We start from the raw sequence: 24,367 nt of genomic DNA, 5'->3' as shown, positions 1-24,367 counted from the left end.
CCCACCAACCCATATAGGGTGAGCACTGAAATTTAGCTGAATCTGCTTCAAAGGCCATCTACATCGATTTAGCAACATTCAGCTTGTCTAGAGGAAGGCCAGAGTTGGTGCTGCTGTAAATGTTTCAGCATAACTGCCAGTTCTATGGACATCAATGCCAATCTTGCATCAGACACTCCAGTCATGAGAGGATTATGAACAGCAGTGATCCCAGCAATGACCTTTATGGAACACCACTTCCTACCTCCTGTCACTCAAAATAATTGCCTTTTTCAGTCTTGAAACTAGAGACAAATGGAAGAAAGAGACTTTGCATTTATAAAGCGCTTGTCATCATTCGCAATGTCCCAAATGCTTTACAGCCAATTAAGTAATTTTGAGTTACAATAATAATTTTAATGTAGGAAATGCAATTGCCAGTTTGAGCACAGCAAGTCTTCACAAACAGTGAATTACCAGATAACACTGAAAATCTGAAATAGGAACAGAAAATGCTTTGTATAAGCTGAAATGTTTATCTTTTCTCTCTGTAGGTACCATCAGATCTGGTGAGAATATCTTGCATTTTCTGTTATTTTTAATGACCAGATATTTTGATTTAGTGATTTCCTTTGAGTAATAAATATTGGCCAGGAAAACAATGTGAATTCTCCAATACTTCTTTCAAACAGCACCATGGAATCTTTTACATCCACCTGTAAGAACACAGGAGGCATCCATTTGTAACACCTCAGCTGAAAGTCAACTCCTCTGACAGTGCAGCATTTCATCAGTAATGTATTCCTCACTTAGAAATTGTGCCTAAGTCTCTGGAATGAATGAGAGAACCAAAGACTAGACATCCAGCTCAGAAATTTGTTTTTAGCTATTTGCATAGTAAATAGGCACTACTTTGCCTATTAATTACTTCTGTTTGTACACTTAAAAATCACATTTTTAAAAAAATGTACATACATGAATGGTTATAATATTTTATGTTTTTACAGTGCTGTCTAGTGTGATATTATTTAAGCTTTCACAGCAGAGATAAAATTCAGTCACGTGCAGCTGTGCACCTGTGTGGTTGTGCATCTTGTTCTTAACCTTTCAGTTCTGACTCTGTGATTAACAAGAACCCAGGAGTAAAGAATAGAATTCAACAGTGTAAGCAAACAAGTTGCACACTTCAGGAGCTGATCTCCACAGCATCGACTAAACTACAAAGTCTCAATTCCTTTCCTGAATGTTGATTTTCTTTTTACTCTTTTTGAACGACAGGCTAACTGTAAAACTGCAACTACAAATACATCAATGCCAGCAAAAGACAAAAACAGACAGCATCATATAGAGTCATAGAGATGTACAGCATGGAAACAGACCTTTTAGTCCAACCCGTCCATGCCAACCAGATATCCCAACCCAATCTAGTGCCACCTGCCAGCACCCAGCCCATATCCCTCCAAACCCTTCCTACTCACATACCCATCCAGATGACTTTTACATGTTGCAATTGTACTCGCCTTCACCACTTCCTCTGACAGCTCATTTCATACACATACAATTCTTTGCGTTAAAAAGTTGCCCCTGAGGTCTCTTTTATATCTTTCTATTTATCTTATCCATGCCCCTCATGATTTTATAAACCTCTATAAGGTCACCCCTCAGCCTCCAACACTCCAGGGAAAATAGCCCTAGCCTATTCAACCTCACCCTATAGCTCAAATCCTCTAACCCTCACAACATCCTTGTAAGTCTTTCTATCTTCCAATAGGCAAATGATCATTGCAGAAGCAGGCCTTGGAGTTGCATGTCAGGATCACGTGGGGACCAGAGGTCAGCTCACTTTCTGGGAGTTGCAAATGAAGTTGAAACTTCCAATAGATAATTACTTGGCATTTGGAGCTTTCCTCAACTCTGACTTAATCCAGTAGTTCGGACAGCTGCTTCACAGTAGCAGAGACCTGGGTTCAATCCCAACCTTGAGTGACTGTGTGGAGTTTGCATGTTCTCCTTGTGTCTGCTGGATTTCTGCTGGGTGCTCCAGTTTACTCCCACAATTCAAAGATGTGCAGGTTAGGTGGACTGACCATGCAAAACTCCTCCAAAATGCACAGGTTGGATGGATTAGCTATAGTAAATGCAAGGTATCAGGGATAGGATTTGGGAGGGGGGCGGTGTGTGGAGATTGGGGCTGGGGGGGGGAAGCTCGGTCTGGGTGGGACTATCTTTAGAGGATTGATGCAGTCTTAAGAGGCCAAATGGCCTCTTTCTGCCCTATTGGCATCCTATGACTTGGAATGGAAACTTCAGAGGATTCCAACTCATTGGTCAGCCAGGAAAGGTTAGAGGAATTAAAACCTGCTGCAAATGCTAATTATAAAGTTGCTGGAGAAGTTCAGCAGGTCTGGCAACATCAGTGGAGAGAACACAGAGTTGATGTTTCGAGTTGTTGAAAGTACTGATAAGGATGGTGATTTAGAGCAGGTGAATTCAATGTTAACACAGGTCCAAAAAAGAGAAATAGGGAAAAAGAAAATTCAATGTAAAAAAATGGTAAATTTCAACTGGACATTATAAAAATCCAATCCAAGAATCAACTAACGATGTGTGATTATTTACATTTGCTAAGTGTATTTTCCTTTCTGTAAATTGCTAGCTAGTTTGTAACATTAGTAGTAGTCTGCATTGTTCACAACAACCTGCTTCAGAACTGTTTCCAAAGAACAGTCACATTGAACTCAAAACTGTTTCCCTGTCCATAGAGGTTGCTGGGCCTGCTGAGATTCTCCAGCATTTCTTTTCATTTCAGATCTCTAGCATCTGCAGTACTTTGCTTTAAAAACCTACGAGCTGCTCTTTTGTACATAAAAACATAAGAATTAGGACCAGGAGTAGGCTGCCTGGCCCTTCGGGCCAACTCCGCCATTCATTCAGATCATGGCTGATCTTCTTGTGGCCTCAGCTCCACTTACCCATCCTCTCACAATAACCTAATTCCTGTACTGTTCAAAAAATTATTTATCTTAACTGTAAAAGCATTTACTGAGGAAGCCTCAATTACTTCACTGGGCAGAGAATTCCATAGTCAAGATTAGAGTGGTGCTGGAAAAGTTCAATGTGAGACTGTTCTTTGGAAACAGTTCTGAATTTCATAGGTTTACAACCCTTTGGGTGAAGAAATTCTTTCTCACTTCAGTCCTAAATCTGCTCCCCCTAATTTTGAGTTTCTCTACTTCCATCTTATCTATTTCCTTTGTTGTAGTAAAATTAATTAAACTTAAATTTAGGAGCAAGTCTACCAAATGTAGAAGCAAGTCAATCAAATTTATTAAATCAAAATCTTTTGGGAGGCACTTGACCACGCTGTCTCTCCCCGAACAATAGGTACAGCAGTTTTTATAGTCTGGATGACATGTGCAATGAAAGCCCGCGAAAGCTGGTTTCTTGTATTCTGCGCATGCGCGCAGAAATCACTGTTTGTGTTCTGCACATGCACACGCAGAGATCGCTATTTCCGGGAGCGGTGTGCCATGCCGTTGTGGTCTGCACATGCGCACGCAGAGATCACTGGTTCCGGGAACGGCATACCACGACATTGTATTCTGTAAGTATTTCTTCTTTAGTTCGTTTCCGTCTTCACCTTCATAATTTTATATGTTTCTGTAAGATCTCCCCTTATTCTTTTAAATTCCAATGAATATAATCCTAGTCTACTCAGTCTCTCCACATAAGCCAACTGCCTCAACTCCAGAATCAGCTTAGTGACCCTCCTCTGCACCTCCTCGAGTGCCAATACATCCTTTCTCAAGTAAGGAGACTAAGACTGCATGCAGTACTCCAGGTGTGGCCTCACCAGCACCCTGCACAGCTGCAACATAGCCTCCCTGCTTTTAAACTCAATTCCTTCAACAATGAAGGTCAAAATTCCATTTGCCTTCTTAATTACCTGATTAATGCACAAGGACACCCAGGTTCCTCTGCACAGCAGCATGCTGTAATTTTTTACAGTTCATGTCCCTTTACTGTTATTCCGATCAAAATGGATGACTTCACATTTATTAACATTGTACTCCATCTGGCGGACCTTTGCCCACTCACTTAAACTATCTATGTTTGAAGTAGTACCATATGGAATTGATAAATCTAACTGAGAGGGCAGGTGGGGCTTCAATTTAACAACTTGTCTGTCAGAGAGCATCTTCAACAGTGCTGTGCATATTGTATTAGCATTGAGTTTGTGACCACATCCCTGAAACAATATCTGAATTTGAACAAAATAAAAACCAAAAGAACTGTGGACACTGTAAGTCAAAAACAAAAACAGAAGTTGCTGGAAAAGCTCAGCAGGTCTGGCAGCATCTGTGCAGAGAAATCAGAGTTAATGTTTCGAGAACGGCGACCCTTCCTCATAAGTTAACCTGAACCTTTTGCTTCTGAGGTAGGATTCTCATGGACCGACTCAGGCTGGAATTGAGGCAGGCAGTTGAACAAAAGTGAGGTTACATAGTGTGGCCAGATGATCTTTCTATTTCTGATGTCAACAATAGTCGCAAGAGTGACTGTAGCACAGGCCTCCATACTCACTTGTGCTGCTAAGAGTGCCAATTTATCTTGTTAAGGGTCTTTAAAAATTCATCTCTGGAAGCATTCTGCTTGCATGTTCAGGACAATTATGATTCAAGCAATCAGCACCCTCCACACATACTGTACATATTGGTGTCTTTTTTCTCAAATCTGTTTTTACATCATTAATCCTGTTCAGTGCCTGACAAAAAGCTTCAACTTCCTATCTGTTTTTAGCAAAGTTTATGTTCTTTAATACCAAGCTGGTATTTCTTTACACTGAACATGAAACAATAAAATGACTCCAAGTCAGGATTCTTTCCCACCAGCCTGTACCCACTACTCCTGGAACTGTATTTTGATTTTGTGTGGTAATGTAAAATAAGCTGTCAGGCGATCAAGAACTGAGAGCCTATTTTACATTGCCATCGTAAATTGATAGCCCATTTTGTTTCTCTTCTGATCTGTACTTTGGTTGACTTTCAACAGTAAAGATGGAAAATGGGGCTGCCATCTCACTATCACCACAATTGCTCAAAATCAAGATCTATCACAATCTTAAAAATGGCCGTGAAACAGCGAATGGTGCTGTGAGATTAGAAGCAGCTACTGTGTGTGGGTGTCTTGGCAGAGCTGAGATAGTCGAGAAATATTAATTTTTCTTTTACAACATTATCGCAACCATCAGTGATTTTTTTTCATGTACTCACTTATAAAAGAAACTATCACTTTGCACATCGCAGCCAAGTTTTCAAATAAACACCAAAGGCTTCCCTCTGTCTCAGTGAAACAAAGAAATGCTAGAAGAACAGTTTAACCTTATGTACTTCTAATAATGTAATGTGTGCTTCATCTGTCATGAGTATTATCATCACTGATACACATAGCTTGCTCAGACACTCTGCAAAGTCAAGTGTAATTTGTATTACTTAGGCAGAAGCAATAAAGGTGATGCCACAGTGGTAGCAGGAGTGGAAAAAAGCTGGTTGTTTGCTGTTGAATAATTACCTGACATAATCCTATCTTGCCTCCGTTTTTTTATTAGATCAAACATTTAAAAGAACAAATAAGTGAAATGCAGTGGTCTTTTCTTAATGATATCCTTAGTAATGCATCTTATTGATCATGCCTTGGGGCTGTCAATATATAATTAGCATTACGCGAATTAAAAAGTTTTTTTTCATAAGTAATTGCAAACTACAAGTGGAATCAACATGACAGTATCCTGATTTCTCAGGTCCTGCCTTGATGATAGCACTGCTTCCCCATCCCACCACCAAAGGAGCAAATCCATCAGGAAGTTGCAGGGAACACAGAATTCCAATTCCTTCGGGATGTGTGTGATATCATTAATTATTTCCCTCACCCTTGAGGTCAGCTTGACTGGGCATACAGTAAGAGAGGCCACAGGAGCATGTAAATCTAAGCAGGAATGGATTGTGCATTGATCAAAACGTAGATGGAGGGAACAGAGTTATCTATCAGAGGATGATGCCTGGTTGAAGATTAATCTAGAAGGTTGGGGGGTTGGTTTGGAGGAGGAGGTCAATTGGGGAAGGCAGTGGGATGAATTGGAAGAATGGGAAGCTCACTTGGAGGTAAGGGGATGGATTGGGGAAAAGAGGGGAACCAATCAGAGAGAGTAAGGATTCAATCAGTGAAAAGGAGGAGTTTGATGAGAAAAGTGATCAGTCGAGTGGAGGAGGTCATCTTAGGGGAAGAATGTGTTGGGAAGAAGGGAGGTCCATAGAGGAGGATGATTTCCCTGCCAGTGATGGGAAAACATCAGTGGAAGGCAGATCAAATGCTTCAAGGGGTTCAGAGTGCAGGAGAGGGTAGTGGAGGTTTTGTGGGTGAGGTTAATGGTGTCATGGAGGGTGACCTTCGAGAAGGGAGTTGAAGTTACAGACCTCACAGTGAAATTGAAGAGCTTGGGAAGGCTTCAGCTGTAATGAGGGAGAGGTTAATTTTAGAGCTTTCTCAGGCAGACATCTGAATCCTGGAGGTAGGTATAAAGGCAATAATCTCCTGAATCAGTCAAGTTCCTCCCCTCAATGGAGCTGTTGAGTTTCCAGTTAATACTTTAAATTGAAAATCTGAATGACACTTTCCAGCCTCAGTTAAAGTCCAAAATGGCCATGCATTTGCATCAGGACACAGATTTCACCAACCTTTTACTTCTACTTGACCCAAGTCCACTTGTTATTTAGGTTTAGCTCCCTCCAGCCCATCCCTCTATTCTCAAGGGAGGTAACAATAGGAACCCTCCTTGTGACCTGAACTGAATATTGTTTCATTTATCCTCAAATATGTATTTCTACAATTTAGTGACAGACTTAGAATTTTGCATTAAAAAGACAAGATTCAAATTAAGTGCTTTATTTCGAAGACAGCCCTGAGAAATAGATATTATCAAATCCCACTTCATGAATGATTCAATTAAATTCAGAAACTTCCTTGAAAATAAGATAAATAATAAAAATGCACCATACAAAGCCAGTTAGTGGGCTCACATCTTTTCCTGGTTAGCCATTCTGATTCAGAGCTTACACCAGGGGAGTTACCTTTCGCTAGGCTAGCTTTCCATGTCAGAAATAGCTGGCATGTTAATCATTTCTCTACAAGCCCCTTAAGCAGTGGGAAAGATGGACCCTCTGATTGAATCACTAATCATCCTTGATCCCATACAGAAATCATTAAGGAGAGTTAATCTGCTACTGTGGAAGCCTAGACTAGTGAGAGGTAACTCCCCAGGTGTAAGCTCCTGAGCCTCTCAATAAGCTGTCAACCACAACCTAAGGGACTGCCAGGGGTTCAGTACTCTGCTGTACTCTGAATAATGTCATGGTGTTTCTTTTGTTTTTGCACTGAAATGTCAGCCTATGTTATAGTCCCACTAGTAATCTGGTTTCCGGAGGATGGGCAGGGGGGCTGAGGTGGGGGGTGCAAAATGAAATTGCATGGGGAGGAACTTAGAAGTCAGTTAATTCAATGGAATAATCATTGTCCACAAAGATATACAGATTAATATTGACTTTCAGGTTTTGCATCTGCAAGCTGCGAGGCAGGCAGAATGCACATCCACATGATACAATTTCTGCTTTATTTTATGAGATAATGCATAATGTTTGTAATGACCTGTGTAAGGTGAAGGGAAACACTCGATCTGTGAAGACTTACCATGAGACATGCATTCACAAGGGAAATGGGATGAGGGGGCTTGAGTGTGAATGTTGAAGGCTCAATTGGTATTAGATGTGCTTACAAATACAGGGCTCAGTGTAGATGCAAGATGACGCATGTTATCCAGGAGGATGTTATGAAGTCAGAATGTGAGGCTTGGCATCTTAAAGTGTTACAGCCCTCAAGTATTTCATCATTCTGAGGCCCCGAACCCCTTCAGTGCATTATTTCCAGGTTGAAGGGAGCACACTTTGATAATTGAATTCCTTGAACTCTTCCATCTGGACACGCTAGATTGAAGAGTTTGTTCTCTTTTGTCCTTTGTAGAGCTCACTCACTGTCATCTCCTCAGATCTTGCAGTAGGACCCCTAGGTAAGAGTGTGAGAGGTTGTGATGGGGAGGTGCAGCCTTCCTGTGACTACTTGCCATTCCTGCAGCCTGAAAAATATGAGGGCCAGCAAGTTTTCCTTACTGCCAGCATGGCACTTAATTATAAATCCTATCTTTCCCTCAGGAGCATGAAACAAGGATGACAATTGGTTTGATTTAGTAATGAGCAAGTACCAGGTATACTATTCAGAGATTCAGATTCCAGCCTGTAATAGTCCTGTCATTCTGCCAGACTGTTGCTGCTGCCGTTTGTAGCTGTTCCAGCTACAGCATCTCCTGTCATGTGACGCTATGCTCTTCTGTCTTGCACTATCTTCACACATCCACTGTTGCTCATCTGCAAATGCTCTGTGACATCCATTAACTGTGCCTAGGTTTAATTCACTTTCTCTTCTAGAACAGACCTCTGTGGCTTTTCTACTGCTAAAATTCCATTTGCATGTGGTGTGCATATAGAATTTTTAGCATGCATCTTGGTATCGGTATTTCAAAGGCCTTAATATTCCTCCTTTAATCTTTACTTATTAAAGCTTACAGGTTTCTGAGACACACAGAAAAGTGGGTATAATGTGGCATGAGGAGTTTTTAATAATATACTTGAGTTTCCATGTTGTTAACATAGCCGATATTTTCTCAAAATTAATTTGGGCTATGTGTATCCTTCTCCTGTAAAGACAGTTTCATTTTATTTTTCAGTATTTTTGAATGTTATCTGAAATGGGAAAAGTACTGCTTTAAAAACTATAGACTGTGGAAAGGATTGCTGCACTATTTAAAAGCAATTTACATGATATTCATTGTGAGTGCTGTTAACACTGCTTTTGGGGGTGGGGTGCATCATGTTGAGGTGCAGATGAACTGGAGCCAAGGGATAGGTATTAATGGAGATTTGGCAGCTCATTGGTCTGGGGACTGGTGACCATTTCTTGATGACAAAGATCTTCCGCTTGCCAACAACTATGTGATTGGCTTCCAGCTAGCTGAGCACCTTTTGGGTGTGAATGGATAGGTCCAACAGACCTGTCCTTCTCTCTCCAGTAAAAACAATGCCCCAAGCCTGAGGAAAGCCAATTTATTTCCTAATACATCAGAGACATTATAAATATGAACCAGTTGCCGTGTGTTTTCTGCAAGTACATGAAAGTACCTGGAGCAGGAAAATCAAGGAGCAGCTTTCTATTAATCTGCATCTAAAAGACAGGTAAATTGTGGAATTTTGCATACAAAATCTTAAACTTTTCTGATGACACCAGAAATAGCAGGGCTTGATTTCCAATGTGCTGCATCACATATGACATTTTCTGCTATCATTTACATCAGTTTACTTGTTTTAGCATGATGCCATTCACTTCAATCCAGTGGAATCAGTGGGTATCAGAGGCAAACTCTCTGGTGGTTGGAGTCATAACTGACACATAGGAAGATGAACGTGATTGTTGGAGGTCAGTTATTGTAGTTCCAGGATATCTCTGCAGGAGGTAGTGAACAAGGCACAGCCGTCTTCAGCTGCTCCATCAATGATCTTCTCTCAATCATAAAGTCAGAAGTGGGGATGTTCGCCATTGATTGCACAATATTCAGTGCCATTTGTGACTCCTCAAATACCGAAACAGTCCACGTTCAAATGCAACAAGATCTGGACACTATCCAAGCTTGGCCTGACACGTGGCAAGTAATATCCATGCCATACAAATGCCAGGCTATGACCATCACCAGTAAGAGACAATCTAACCACTGATCCTTGATATTCAATGGTGTTCCCATCATTGAAGCCCCCATTATCAATATCCTTGGAGTTATCATTGATCAGAAACTCAACTGGATTCACCACATAAACACAGTGGCTACAAGAGCAGATCAGATGCTAGGAAGACTGTGGCAACTAACTTACCTTCTGACTCCCCAAAACCTATTCTCCATTTACATGGCACAACTCAGGAGTGTGATGGAATAGTCCCCACTCACCTGGATGAGTGCAACACCAACAACATTCAAGAAGCTTGACACCATCAAATATTGCTGAAAATGTGTTGCTGGAAAAGCACAGCAGGTCAGGCAGCATCCAAGGAACAGGAGAATCGACGTTTCAGGCATGAGCCCTTCTTCAGCAACACATTTTCAGCTCTGATCTCCAGCATCTGCAGTCCTCACTTTCACCATCAAATATTGGCACTACATCCCCAACGATGTACTCCCTCCACCACCAATGCTCAGTAGTAGCACTGTGTACTATTGACAAGATGCACAGGAGAGGTTTTCAAAGATCCTCAGACAGCACCTTCCAAACTCATGACCACAACCATCTAGAAGGACAAGGACAACTGATATATGAGACAGCCATTACCTTCAGGTTCCCCTCCAAGCCACTCACCATCCTGAATTTGAAATAGGTCACCATTCCTTCTCTGTTGTTGGGTCAAAATCCTGGAATTCCCTCCCTAATGGCATTGTGGATCTACTCACAGCAGGTGGACTGCACAGTTCAAGAAGGCACCACCACCTTCTCAAGGCCAACATCAAACGCCCACATCTCACAAATGAATAAATGAAAACAATCTTCATTCTAGTTTTTTTCTAATGTATTGCTTCTAAATACCAATGTTTTTGTACTTTTGGTGTTCATACTCAATCTATATTCTAAACTTTTAAATTTTGCTTGATCTGTGATATTATATAGGGTCTTTTTGGATTCTGCAATCAGTATACAGTAGGTTTATTATCTCTTGTCTCCAATTTGCATCCCTCAAAGTAGATCCAATTTTGTTTCTGCATATAGATTATATAATTTTGTCAATTGTACACAGCCTTGTCATATTCTTCTCCTCACTTGAGACATGTCTGATTATTTTCCTTCTAGCCTGAAATTTCCGATTTGATTTAATATAGCTTCTGGATAAATCTCAAATCTTTACTGTCAGTGTTATATTTCAACATCACATCTATTAACCTTTGGTGATAAAAATGATCAAACACTTCTTCATAGTCTATGAAACATATGCAAGTTCTTTTGTTTACTTCTAGATATTGATAGAAAATTGTTCTCAGGTTAAATATTCCCTCTCGATCTTAATCCATGTCTAAATCCGGACAGTGTTGCACTAATGCCTGTTTCAAATGTGCCTGTAATAATTTTCAGGATTGCTTTAATGAGATGACTCATTAAGCTCATATTTCTAAAATGATTGTGCTCTAATGCTTTAGGTTTCTTAGGTAACTTAATGAATAATGAATGCCTCAAGTCACTTGGAATGCATCCTTTGGTATCACAAATGTCTGTTATCACTTCCCATTCTGTTTCTCCAAGGGGTTTTATATGTTCAGTCGTTACTTCATCTATGCCTGGAGCTTTTCCTGTACTCATCAATTTCAAAACATTCTTAACCTCTGATATCAAAATGTTTCATTCATCATTTGCCTCTATATCTTAAGGATTCTCTTGATTTGGATCATATTAAAATTCACTAACACATTCTGTCCATCTTTTAACTGCTTCATCCCTTTCAGACTTTATTTTATCATCTGTCTTCTGTGCACCCACTTTCTAATGTTATCCTTTTCTCTCTGTCTGTTAAAGGTTTCACCTTCTGATACATACCTTTTATTTGTCATTTCTTTCCAGCCTTAAGATATCATTACACATCTCATTACAACATTTGTCTTTATCCTGCCTGCATGAATTGATTATTTAAAATCTGTTTCCCTAATCAACCTGTTCAGAGATGTTATTACACAGCTCTGTAGCAAGTGGGTTTGAACTCACAGGCCAGGGTTAGGGACACTACTACTGTGCCACAGGAGGACCCAATGGATTGTTTATTTTCTTTCCAATTTAACCACACTCAGGTGTGTTTCTTCTCCCTTTCTATCATAATTGGGTGGACCCGGAGCGTGGTGACTTTGACTTTGGTGGGCCCAGTGTTGCACTTGAGGCAGAGGCAGCAGCACTGGCATCGACAGCGGCTCTGATGTCAGCACTGTTTCAAAGGGTTGCACTCATGCATTGGTTCTGGAAAGATGTGTACTCTGATACTCCAACTGATTCCACAGCAACGGTGAGGTGAGCCCAGCGATGAGTGATAGCACCGGAGCGTGGTGACCTCTGGTGGCACTGCACAATTGGTGCGCCCAGCGTATGTGGTGTTGATGAGCCTGGCTGAAGACACACGGTGGCAGCGGAGGTGTGGATTATCTGGACATTTTCTTTTCCTTTTGTTTCTGTTTCTTTAATTTCTCTTCTGAACTTTAATTCTAACCATTGTGTTCTGAGATAGTATCAGAGAATGGCGACTCTTGTACACTTTTCACTGTTCTCCTGTACTCCTGTATTCGGGTACGTGTTCTCTAATCTAATCAAATCTAAATTGTTAGTGCATCATCCATCACCCACACATTCTTCCTTTGTTTTTTGTTTTGTAATATTACTAGCAGGCGCTAAGGTGGTAAAATTCTGTCCCTAGTTACAAGAGAATTTTTTTTTATTTCCTGCCTGCAATATTACTTTTTGTCAGCGAATATTTTTTAAATTATTCTTTCTTATTCTGTTCATGCTGTTTGCTTCAGTATCCTACTCAGTATCTATTCTTGAGCTGTCAAATGAATAACTGATATGAGAAAATATCACCATCACATAAAACATTGCAGTGTTAAAATCTATTTTAAATATTTAGTGTTCCAGTGAGTCATGAAGCCGGTTCAGGGACAATTTATAACAGTGGAATCAGTTTCCTTTGACACAGCTGTGGACCTATGCTCCTACTTTGTTTCGTTCTGTTTTTTGGTCATGAACGTGCTCAGATAGGAAACAATAGGATCTTTACAACCTCTGAACAAAATGGACATTGATGAAGAATTTAGGAATCACATGAGGCGGCCAATGAAGAGCTTTTCAGTGACAGGAGCAAAAAGTTCCAATTTTGAACCAAATCCTGGAGGCATTGAGTCATCCATCTCAGAAACAGACCCTTCGATCCAACCAGACCATGCCAAACATATACCCAAACTAAACTAGTCCTGCCTGCCTGATCCTGGCCCATATGCCTCCAAACCTTTTCCATCCAGGTACTGATCCAAATGTCTTTTAAACTTGTAATTGTACCCACATCCACCACTTCCTCAGAAAGTTCATTCCACACACAAACCATCCTCTGTATTAGACTTTGTCCCCATGCTTTTTTAAAATTTCTCTCCTGTCACCTTAAAAATATGTCCATTAATCTTGAAATGCCCCACCTTAGGGAAAAGACAACTACCATTAACTCTATATTTACCCCTCATTTTTTAATAAACTTCTATAAGGTAACGTGAACTTCCCACGCTCCAGTGAAAAAAGTCTCAGCCTGTCCAGCCTTTCTTTATAACTCAAACCTTCCAGACCTAGCAAAATACTGATAAATCTCTTCAGAACTCTCTCTAGTTTAATAAGATCCTTCCTATAACTGGTGACCAGAACTGGACACAGTTTTCCAGAAAAGGCCTTACCAATGTTCTGTACACAAGATTCTTGTTACTGAGCAGTGAGGCCTATTTGCATGAATTAGAATACGTTAATATCTCATTATCATGAACTCTCACCTCATTAATATGCAATTTGCTACTCTCCCACTCATCAAATATAAACAAGATGGCAACAGTTTCCAATGTGACAATTAGAGCAGTTAACTAGCTTTTCCAGCTCTCCATTTGCTCCCCTGGACTTCCAATTTGGGCACCAGGCACCAACATCCCAGGGCACACTCCATTGGTGTCACTGTACACAGTCCCCTCCTTTGGACATTAACATCTGACACATACCAGCATCACTGCACCCTGATGCCACATCTCCTATCTACCTGCAAGACAATTCTGCACTTCAGTGCTAAACCAGGACACTGTGTGCACAGGAACAGATAGTCATCTCATAGATTTGACCAGGAAATGATGGTGCAGCTGTAATGTTATTGGACTTGTAATCCAGAATGTCAGGTTAACATTCAGGGTTATGCGTTCGAATTCCACCATGGCAGATGGTGAAATTTGAGTTTAATAATAAGCTAGCCCAATGGTGATTCCCCAGTGGAACTACTGCTAATTGTTGTAACAACCTATCTGGTTGACACTAATGCCCTTTTGGGAAGGGAATTTGACTCCCTTACCTGGTCTGACCTACATGTAACTCCAAACTCATAGCAATACAGTTGACCGTTAACTGCCTTCTGGACAGTTAGGGATGGGTAATAAATGCTGACCTAGGCAGCAGTGCTTATATCCTGTGAACAAATGTTTTTAAAAACCCTTATTTGTGAGTGATGCGAATGCTGACTGTTCATATAATGAAGGACTGATCTGTTTCCTATTTTCGTTGAAAGCAAAATCAATGAATCCAGGCACAACAAGGGTTATCTTTGTTAGTGTAGTACAACAAAGGCCCGGAGACGTGGAGGAGCAATAGAAGCATCTGTAAGTGCATAGGATATGAATAGCTTCTACATGAAGAGATCACAGCTGAAGGTCCCCTCAAGTTGTGCAGGAGGTGACAGAGGCTCAGAGATTATCGTCCTCAATGCTATTGTCTCCATATGAGCAAGTTACAGAATTTCCCAGGCTGAGGATGTCCCAGGACAGTGTCACAGAGATAAAGCAGCTGCTTAAATTGGCCTTAAAATTGGAGTGGGTGGCTGTCAAGGTGACAACTGCACTAAACTTTGATGCAGCTGGGGATCTGTGTAGGATTTCTGAATCTTGAACCCATAAATAAATCAAGACAACCTTTTTTTATTTAGTGACAACATTGGTACCATATCTCAGAAGTTTGTTTCAGGTATCATGGAGCTGCCATGATGCCTACATGCTTGAGAACTTTCATGTTCCTGCTTCATTACAAGGACTGGATGCCTTTCAAGAATGGTTATGGCAGACAAAGGCTATCTTCTGCAACCATGGCTGATGACTCCATTATGCGATCCCCTGAGACTGAGCTTAAAAACAACTTAGTAACTTTTCAACTCAGCTATGATAGGTCAGGCAGTAGGCCTCCTAAGAATAAGGTGCTTATGCTTGGATTGGTCTGGTGGGGCCTTGCAGTAAACTCCAGACAGAGTGTGCTACATAATCCTTGCATACTGTGCCCTGCATCACTGGAAGCAGGCAAAGAGGGGATATGATGGATGCTGAAGAGCTGAGAGAGTAGGAGCAGTCTTCTTCTGAGGAGGAGGATATTGAGTGGGAGTCACATCACTTTCTGCATGATAGAGTGTAGCATTGTCAAGTCCTACAAAACAAACAGAACTCTATTGACACCCAGTTCGAATAGATGTCAGCTGAGTGCAGTGATCATTCACTTGACAGTGAATTTGTTACTGCTCAAAAAACAAGCCATCCCTGTCTATTTTCAGAAGCAAGTGCAACTTCTGTTTGTTTAATGCTGTTCTGTTGATGCTGAATAAAAGCGAACATAACGAACCATTTGCATGTGATGATTCCACATTGAGCAAGAAGAAGATTTTAGGCTAAACTGGGCTTTGGAAAAAGAGCAGCACTCCCTTAGGGATCAAAGATGGGGTGAGACGAGGTTGTGTTTGGTTCTTAAACTGCAATAGGTGTGAGTCGATGCAATTGTATGTGCAATGAAGTGTTAACCTTGCCACCTATGTTTATGGATACTGTCCCACAACATGTGCGGTGAAAAGGAACTCTGGACTGCTTCACCAAATAAATGGCTAGGCTTCAAAAATGATCCAGTGCCCGAGATATTTGAGAAGTGGGAAGTGTTTCGCCTATGGCGAGTGGGAAAATGTAACGAACAGGATGCCAGAGGATGTGAAGCGTAGGTAATGAGAAAAGTTTATGAAGATTGAATGAGAAAAGTGATTAGCCCTGGTAGAGAGAAACCTTGCATGCAACTCACCAAAAAATGACACAAAGCTGACTTGTAGTATGTTTTAGCCGATGGATACGAAAACTCCAGCTGGTCCATGTAGCCTGTCCCATATACATGATTGATACTATGACTCAAGACTCACATCCACCATTAACCATGTGATCTTCTTGAACAGAAAATCTTCACAGTAACACAGATAAAATCCTGGATCATTTCTCTCTGACCCCCTCTGACAGGAAATCACATGATTCAAGTGTTATCTGTAAAACCATTTATCTTCTGTGTGATGGATTGTTTTAGCAACATGCTTTTCACTGAATTGAATTTTGACCTCAACCTAGTGTGATGGCAATCAAGAATAGTGTTCAATATTATTGATTAAAGTTGCTAAGTAAATTAGTGAGTGTGTTTTTATTGGATGCTTCTCCCTTTCTTCTTGGCTTTTTTTTTGGTATTTCTGCTTTTTTTTGGTATTTCTGCTTTTTTTTACATCGTGGTTTTTGTATCTTAGACGGTTTTATTTAAAATTCGGGGTTTTGTACCTGAGATGCAACTAGAAAATGGTGACTTTGTCCAGTTTTTACCGTAGGCCTATATCCCTGCACTGGAGTGCACGTGACAATGAAACTTAATTCTAATTCTAATAGCATGGCACAAGATGCCTTGTGGCATCAGCCATTCATTCTCTGTTTGAGTGTTAATTTACCAACCTGTGGCTGATCTTCCTAATGTCAGTCTTGCATGAAAAGTGCAGAGGAAACAGACTATCTCCAAGCAATATTCCAATTCAATTGTATACCTGCACAGTCATCCATTTAGCTTATAGGGAATGAGCAGCACAATAGGTCAACAGAAATTAGAGGGCGTATTGCTCCATGTTGAAGTATCTCACAGACTTTGATGCACTTTGAATCTGAGAATATAGAAGTTGCTATATTAATGCAAGATCATTCCTTTTATAATGAGATGGAAGAGCAGATTGAAAAATTGATAACTTACTTTCAGGCTTCATGGGAGCTTGTACCCGACTGAAATTAAGTCACAGGTGAAATGAAAGACATGCCAGTCATACCTGCCTATCAGGTAGAAGATACAGAAGCTTGAATACATCCAGCAACAAGTTCAAGAACAGCTTTTTCCCTGCTGTTATCAGACTGCTGAGTGGACCTCTCGCACTTCAAATAAATGTTGATTTTGCTAATGTTGATCTTGCTTTGCACACTTCCTGTGCAGCTGTAATCTTGTATGCCTTGCTCTGTCTAAGCACCCTAAAATCCATATGTCCTTGTTTGCTGTGATCTGCCTGTACTACTCTCAAAACAAAGCTTTTAGACAGCATGGAAATGTAAAAGTGCTCTCATTTACCACTAAAACAATTACCATTCTTGATTTGTTCTGATCACTGGACCCGAAACATTAACTCTGACTTCTCTCCACAAATGCTGCCAGACGTGCTGATCTTTTCCAGCAATGCCTGTTTTTGTTTCTGATTTCCTTTTTATGTTGTCAGGAAATTGTTGTTATCATTGTTTGAAATATCTATGCCAAAAAATGTAAAGGCATAGATTTAAACATTGTTATTAATTCAGAGTGGATATTTTCTCAGCTGTAGTGGCATTAACTGCTCTCAAAGCCATAGGGTTTGGCCACATCCATCTATTTTTGAAAAACTTAGTGTAGGCTACTTCTAGAGTTTACCATATTACCCACAAATTTTACTTATACCATTGTTATGCAGCCAGCTGATGACTCGCTATGAAACACAAGATATTTATTTGTCCACAAGATGTGGATGTTTCTGGCAAGGCCTGCATTTATTGCCCATCCATAATTGCTCTTGAGAAGATGGCAGAGACCCATCTTCTTGAATATGTCTGAATGACACGAGGCCATTTTTGAAAGCAGCTTAGAGTCAATCTCGAGCTACAGGTTTGGAGTCACATGTGGATGAGAGGAACAACAGATTTCCTCTGAGTGAACCAAACAACAGTCAGGTGGTTTCATGTTCGCCATTACTAATATTAGCTTTTAGTAAATTACAAGTATATTTATTCAAGTGAACTTAACTTCCATAGCTGCTACCGGGTTTTGAATTCATGTCTCTTGATTGTTTGTTCTCTGGATAAGTAGATTGTTAGCATAAGCACTGTGCTATCATAAGCAAATAAAGGGATCAAAGCTGTCTTCGTTTAGCTATGGTTTGGAGATGCCGGTGTTGGACTGGGGTCTACAAAGTTAAAAATCACACAACACCAGGTTATAGTCCAGCAGGTTTAATTGGAAGCACACTAGCTTTCAGAGTGTCGCCTGATGAAGGAGCGATGCCCCGAAAGCTAGTGTGCTTCCAATTAAATCTGTTGGGCTATAACCTGGTGTTGTGTGATTTTTAACTTTGTTTAGCTGGGTTTAAAGGTATACATTTTATTTGAGTGTGGCCAAGATAATGAACTCTAGAAAAGGCAACAATGGTCAATTGCTTTACTTGAGGGTTTTGACAAACAGAAAAATGCACAAATGATAAAATAATCGCATGTCAGATAATGGATTTGGGGCTTGAGTTCTGATGTTTCCATTTGCTATTTGAAACTTTATTGAAAAGGTTAATAACTAATCCTTTCATATCATAAAACAAAGACAAGTAGGTGAATTTCAAGTTTTGCACTTATCTCAAGTTTAACTTAAATACTGTAAATACAAAGGCTACCTTCCTTTAAGAAGAATCAGATATTACATGACATAATAAAATGAGTCATTCATACTATTTGGAAAGATAAATAAAAGAAGGTATAAGGTACTAACTCTGATTTTCTCTGTTACTGCAAGTTTTCTTTATTGTGCCTTTAACATGCCTCAAGTGTCTGCTGGTGAACTGCCTATTTCTCAGCAGGGTTCAACCTCTTATTACTTTCAAGACTCCTTTAGTGTCCTTCATTACTTGTTTAATGGTACCCATCTGTAGAGCTCTTCCTCCTCCAGATGCCATTAACTTTACTGTTATCTCCCTTAAAGTTGGCTTTTTTCCTTTCGGATGAACACTTGATCTCTATTTTTAGCGATTTCTTTTCTGTTTTACAAGTCCTAGAATCATAAAATCAAGCACATATTGCTCTTTATGTATTGCCCATCTGTGCCTTCCTAACCTTTATAATGATACACCTGAACAAACATACCATAGTGAGGAAAGTGACTTCACAAACCAAAAATAGCTTGTAGAGAGTTTCTGTTTCACGCATTTTTGATTCAAAAGTAAATGTACGATCTTTTTATTTGGGAGAAATGAAGGAGAAGTTATCAAGATAAATTTAAGAGAGAAAGATAATGATCTAATGCCCTTGAAGTATTTGCTAATAGTAAAGCAAGATCTTCATCAAATTATGTTAAGTTGTAAACAGAAATCAGTTCCTTTGATCAACATGTCTACAACTTAAGATCAATATATAATGCACTTAAAACTCACAGCCTTTCATCCATTTCCTGTCAGCTTTGCTGTTGTGATTTGGATAATCTTTCACACAGTTTTAGTAGCATCCACAGAAATTTCCCATGCTCCCAACCTCCCAATAGCAGTGTACCTGAGTTACCTTAGTTCTTTACTTTTCCCAACTTCTTAACTTATACAGTGAGAAACGCATATGTTTCATCTAACTCTTTTTGTTTTCTCCTGCAAAAACATGTTTATTTTGAACTATGAACAAAAATTTCCTTGTTGACATGTCAAATATATGGTACTGTTACGTCCCTCCATGTCCAATATAGGCTGTGGTATAATGTATTAATATCACAGTACCTGATGTATTGGATTGAGTTCCTCCAAAGGCGTAATTTAAAATATTGATTTGCTTTAGAGGTCCTTTCATGAAATTGATCTTCCTCAGCACCAGACTTATCACATTATAAACTCACTCGTATTCATGATATTAACAGGTGGTAGGGATTTGTCAGCAGCACTATTTAAAAGGCTCAAACATTACATACTGAGGACTGCAGATGCTGGAGACCAGATTTGAAAAGTGTTGTGCTGGAAAGGTGCAGCAGGCCAGGTAGCATCCGAGGAACAGGAGAATCGATGTTTCGGGCAACAGCCCTTCTTTAGGAATGAGACTGGTGTGCCCGCTTGGATGCTACCTGGCCTGCTGCACCTTTCCAGCACCACACTTTTCAACTCTGGTCTCCAGCATCTGCAGTCCTCACTTTCTCCTAGTTGATCTTAACCTACTGCGAACCCTCTTGCAAGGATGCCTACTTTGAAGAAGCTCTCCTCCTCCCTCTACAAGGATCTCAGTGAGTCCCTCTCTCACTGCATCCCCCAGGTCGTCTCCTCTGCCTTGAAGCTCTTCAGCCACGTCCTGAAACAGACTCACTACCACAGCCACATCTCCTTCCTCAGCACCTGTCTACGGAACCGACTGACCCCGCATGGACTCCGGACTACATTCAGACCAACACAATTTGGACCCAACCCTCCTCTACTTTGGGGAGGCCGCCTACTTGAGGAACGTTTCAGGGAACACCTCTGGGACACCCGCACCAACCAACCCAACCGCCCCATGGCTGAACACTTTAACTTCCCCTCCCACTCCGCCAAGGACATGCAGGTCCTTGGCCTCCTCCATCGTCAGACCCTGGCCACATGACGTCTGGAGGAAGAGCGCCTCATCTTCCGCCTAGGAATCCTCCAACCACATGGGATGAATGTAGATTTCTCCAGCTTTCTCATTTCCCCTCCCCCACCTTATCTCAGTCCCAACCCCCGAATTCAGCACCGCCCTCTTGACCTGCAATCTTCTTCCCAACCTCTCCGTCCCCAAACCCTCTCCAGCCTATCACCCTCACCCTCACCTCCTTCTACCTATCGTATTCCCAGTGCCCCTCCCCCAAATTCCCTCCCCCCTCCCCCACCATTTACCTCAGCCCGCTTGGCACACCAGCCTCATTTCTGAAGAAGGGCTTTTGGCCGAAACGTCGATTCTCCTGCTCCTCGGATGCTACCTGGCCTGCTGCGCCTTTCCAGCACCACACTTTTCAACCATTACATACTGGTTAGTTGGTAATTTGTCCTTTAAGGCTTCTGTTTAACTTATGTGCACTTTATGCCCAACTTTCTGAATTCTACAACTAATATCAAGCCTCTGAGAAGATTTGGCTGTAGCTGAACTTGCATCACAGCAACAAAAATAGAAATTGCTGGAAAAGCTCTGCAGATCTGGCAGAATCTGTGGCGAGAAAGTAGAGTTAATATTTTGAACCCAGTGCCCATTCCTCAGATGTCTAGCAATTCTACAATATCTATCACAATCACATGGTTGCATTCCTTTAGTCCAACTGAATAGAGATTATCCATACTTCACTCGAAATGTTAATACTAACATTAAATTCAGAGGAAAAGAAAATATCCTACAAATACATTGTCTAATTTTTAACAGGGCCAATTATGAATCATAATTGTGCAGTCCACTTGTGCTTTTCTTCTGTGCTTGTTGACTTAATGTAGTTCTCCTATCAGTTTCCCCAATGGCTACCAACATAGAGATGCATGGCAGTTTAATGGCTGTGGTGGATGATTTAAGTGGATCTCTCAACCTTGAAAGAAAATTTCATTACATCTTTGCATTATCAGCATTTTTTTTACGGTACTGTCTGGCTTGCAAACTACTGATCAATGTGAGTGAATGCCATGTTGTTCTTTGAGACTTTGACTTTTTCTTTCCTTTTTCTAATGCAAATCATAGTCCATTTACAAGTTCCAATAGTACTGACAGCAGCCAATACTATGCTTGCAGTAATTGATTTTCCCAGATGCACAGAAACCAGTCAGATCCTCCTTTATAGGATTGCTGGTGGAAGCAATCTGAAAGGCACATTTAAAATTTTTCACTAACTTGCATGTGGAGTTAGAAGCAGCAGGACTTTCGCTTCAGGCTCTGCATTAAATATGACAGTTACTGCTGATTGTTGGTCATTAAACCTGCAACTCCCCTGCACACAACCCCTCCTACCATCCCGCCCCTCCACTACCACCCTCTCCCCACCTCTTCATCCTACCCTTAGCACTCTTGATTTCTCTTGAATTTAACTGACAAGTTGTCCCAAGCTATTGAAGGAAGAGATTCACCAGCACCTTCTGAAGAACAATTAGGTCTGGGCAATAAATACTGGCCTTAGCAGTGATGATCTCATCCTGTGCACAAATCATAAAAATGAAAAAAAATTCTTTGCTAGGTTTTGATGAGCGTGTTGCATCAGGATGGTCCCTGGTTTCAGACGTGATCTAATATCTCAGCCAATATATTTTAATGGTAGAATCATAAATTCTATGCATTGATACAATTTTCATCCTGAAAAACACAAACACCTGGAGCATAAAATCTTCTCAGCTCTCAGTAGAAATGGAATGGAAATACAATGTTTAGTTTGGAAGAATTACATAAATTTTATTCCTCTGAGACAGGTAAGAAGGGGTAAGATTAAGGAACCTTGGATGACAAAAACAGAAGAGCTTCTCATCAAAAGGAAGAAGGCAGCTTACGTAAGGTGGAGGAAGCAAGGATCTTGCACAGCTTTAGAGGATTACAGGCTTGCTAGAAAGGAGCTCAGAAATGGACAGAGGAGAGCCAGGAGGGGGCACAAAAAAGGCTTGGCAAATAGGATTAGGGGAAACCCAAAGGCATTTTACTCTTACGTGAGGAATAAGAGTAGGAAGGGCCGATCAGGGATATTATAGGGAACTTGTGCGTGGAGTCTGAGCAGATAGGGGAAGCCTGAATGAGTATTTTGCTTCAGTTTTCTCTAAAGAAAGGAACCTTGTTGTGAATGAGAACTTTGAGGAGCTGGGATACTGGCTTGACCAGATCAAGATTGATGAAGTTGATGTGCTGGAAATTTTGGAAAACATTAAGATTGATAAGTCTCCAGGGCCAGACCAGATTTATCCTAGGCTGCTCCGGGAAGCAAGAAAGGAGGTTGCTAAGCTGCAGGTGAAGATCTTTGCCTCCTCACTCTCCACGGGAGTCGGACTGGAGGATTGTAAGGAGGCGAATGTTGTTCCTCTTTTCAAGAAGGGTAATAGGAAAATCCCTGGCAATTACAGACCAGTCAGTCTTACGTCTGTGGTCAGTAAAGGTTTGGAAAGAATTCTGAGAGATAGGATCTATGACTATTTGGCAAAGCATACCGTGATTAAAGGCAGTCAGCATGGCTCTGTGAGGGGCAGGTCATGCCTCACAAATCTTATTGAGTTCTTCGAGGAGGTTACAAGACACGTCGACGAAGGTCGAGCAGTGGATGTGGTGCATATGGACTTCAGCAAGGCAGTTGATAAGGTTCCCCGTGGTAGGCTCATTCATAAAGTCAGGAGGTATGGGATACAGGGAGATTTGGCTATCTGGATTCAGAATTGGTTGTAGATAGAAAGTATTCTGCCTGGAGGTCAGTGTTGAGTGGGGTCCCGCAAGGCTTTGTTCTTGGGCCTCTGCTGTTCGTAGTTTTTATAAATGACTTGGACAAGGAGGTTGAGGGGTGGGTTAGTAAATTTGCAGATGACACAAAGATTGGAGATGTTGTCGATAGTATCGAGGGCTATTGCAGGCTGCAGTGCAGAGCTGGGCTAAGAAATGGTAGAAGGACTTCAATCTGGATAAATGCGAAGTGATGCATTTTGGAAGGTCGAACTTGAATGCTGAGTACAGGATTAATGACAAGATTCTTGGTAGTGTTGAGGAACAGAGGGATCTTGGTGTGCAAGCACATACATCCCTCAAAGTTGCCACCCAAGTGGATAGGGTTGTCAAGAGCCACAAGGTTTTGCTACAGCTCTACAAGTCCCTGGTGAGACTACTCTTGGAATATTGTGTCCAGTTCTGGTCACCCTACTATAGGAAAGATACAGAGGCTTTGGAGGGGGTGCAAAGAAGGTTTACCAGGATGCTGCCTGGACTGGAGGGCTTGCCTTATGAAGAAACATTGAAAAAGCTTGGACTTTTCTCTCTGGAGAGGAGGAAGAGAGGAGACCTGATTGAGGTATACAAGATAATGAGAGGAATAGATAGAGTCAATAGCCAGAGACTCTGCCCAAGGGCAGGATTGACGGGTACGAGGAGTCATAGTTTTAAGGTATATGGGGAAAGGTATAGAGGAGACGTCAGAGGCAGGTTCTTTACGCAGAGAGTTGTGAATGCGTGGAATGCGTTGCCAGCGGTGGCGGTAGAAGCAGAGTCATTAGGGACATTTAAGCGATTGCTGGACAGGCGCATGGAGAGCAGTGAGTTGAAGGCTGCGTGGGTTAAGTTATTATATTTTACATGAGGAGTAAACCTCGGCACAACATCGTGGGCCAAAGGGCCTGATCTGTGCTGTACTTTTCTATGTTCCATGTTCTATGTTAGAGAACAAAATCACCT

The 24,367-nt window shown here is 41.1% G+C and overlaps 1 protein-coding gene across 4 annotated transcripts in view; it reads left to right on the top strand.

Annotated features, from left to right (window-relative positions):
• Positions 1 to 24,367, top strand: part of prkn (parkin RBR E3 ubiquitin protein ligase) — a 1,117,394-nt gene that overhangs the window by 529,138 nt on the left and 563,889 nt on the right. The gene's annotated exons all lie outside the window — the stretch shown is intronic.

This window comes from Chiloscyllium punctatum, chromosome 11 (assembly GCF_047496795.1).
Source record: "Chiloscyllium punctatum isolate Juve2018m chromosome 11, sChiPun1.3, whole genome shotgun sequence".
Lineage (NCBI taxonomy): Eukaryota > Metazoa > Chordata > Chondrichthyes > Orectolobiformes > Hemiscylliidae > Chiloscyllium > Chiloscyllium punctatum.
This window is presented reverse-complemented; position numbering and strand designations above follow the sequence as displayed.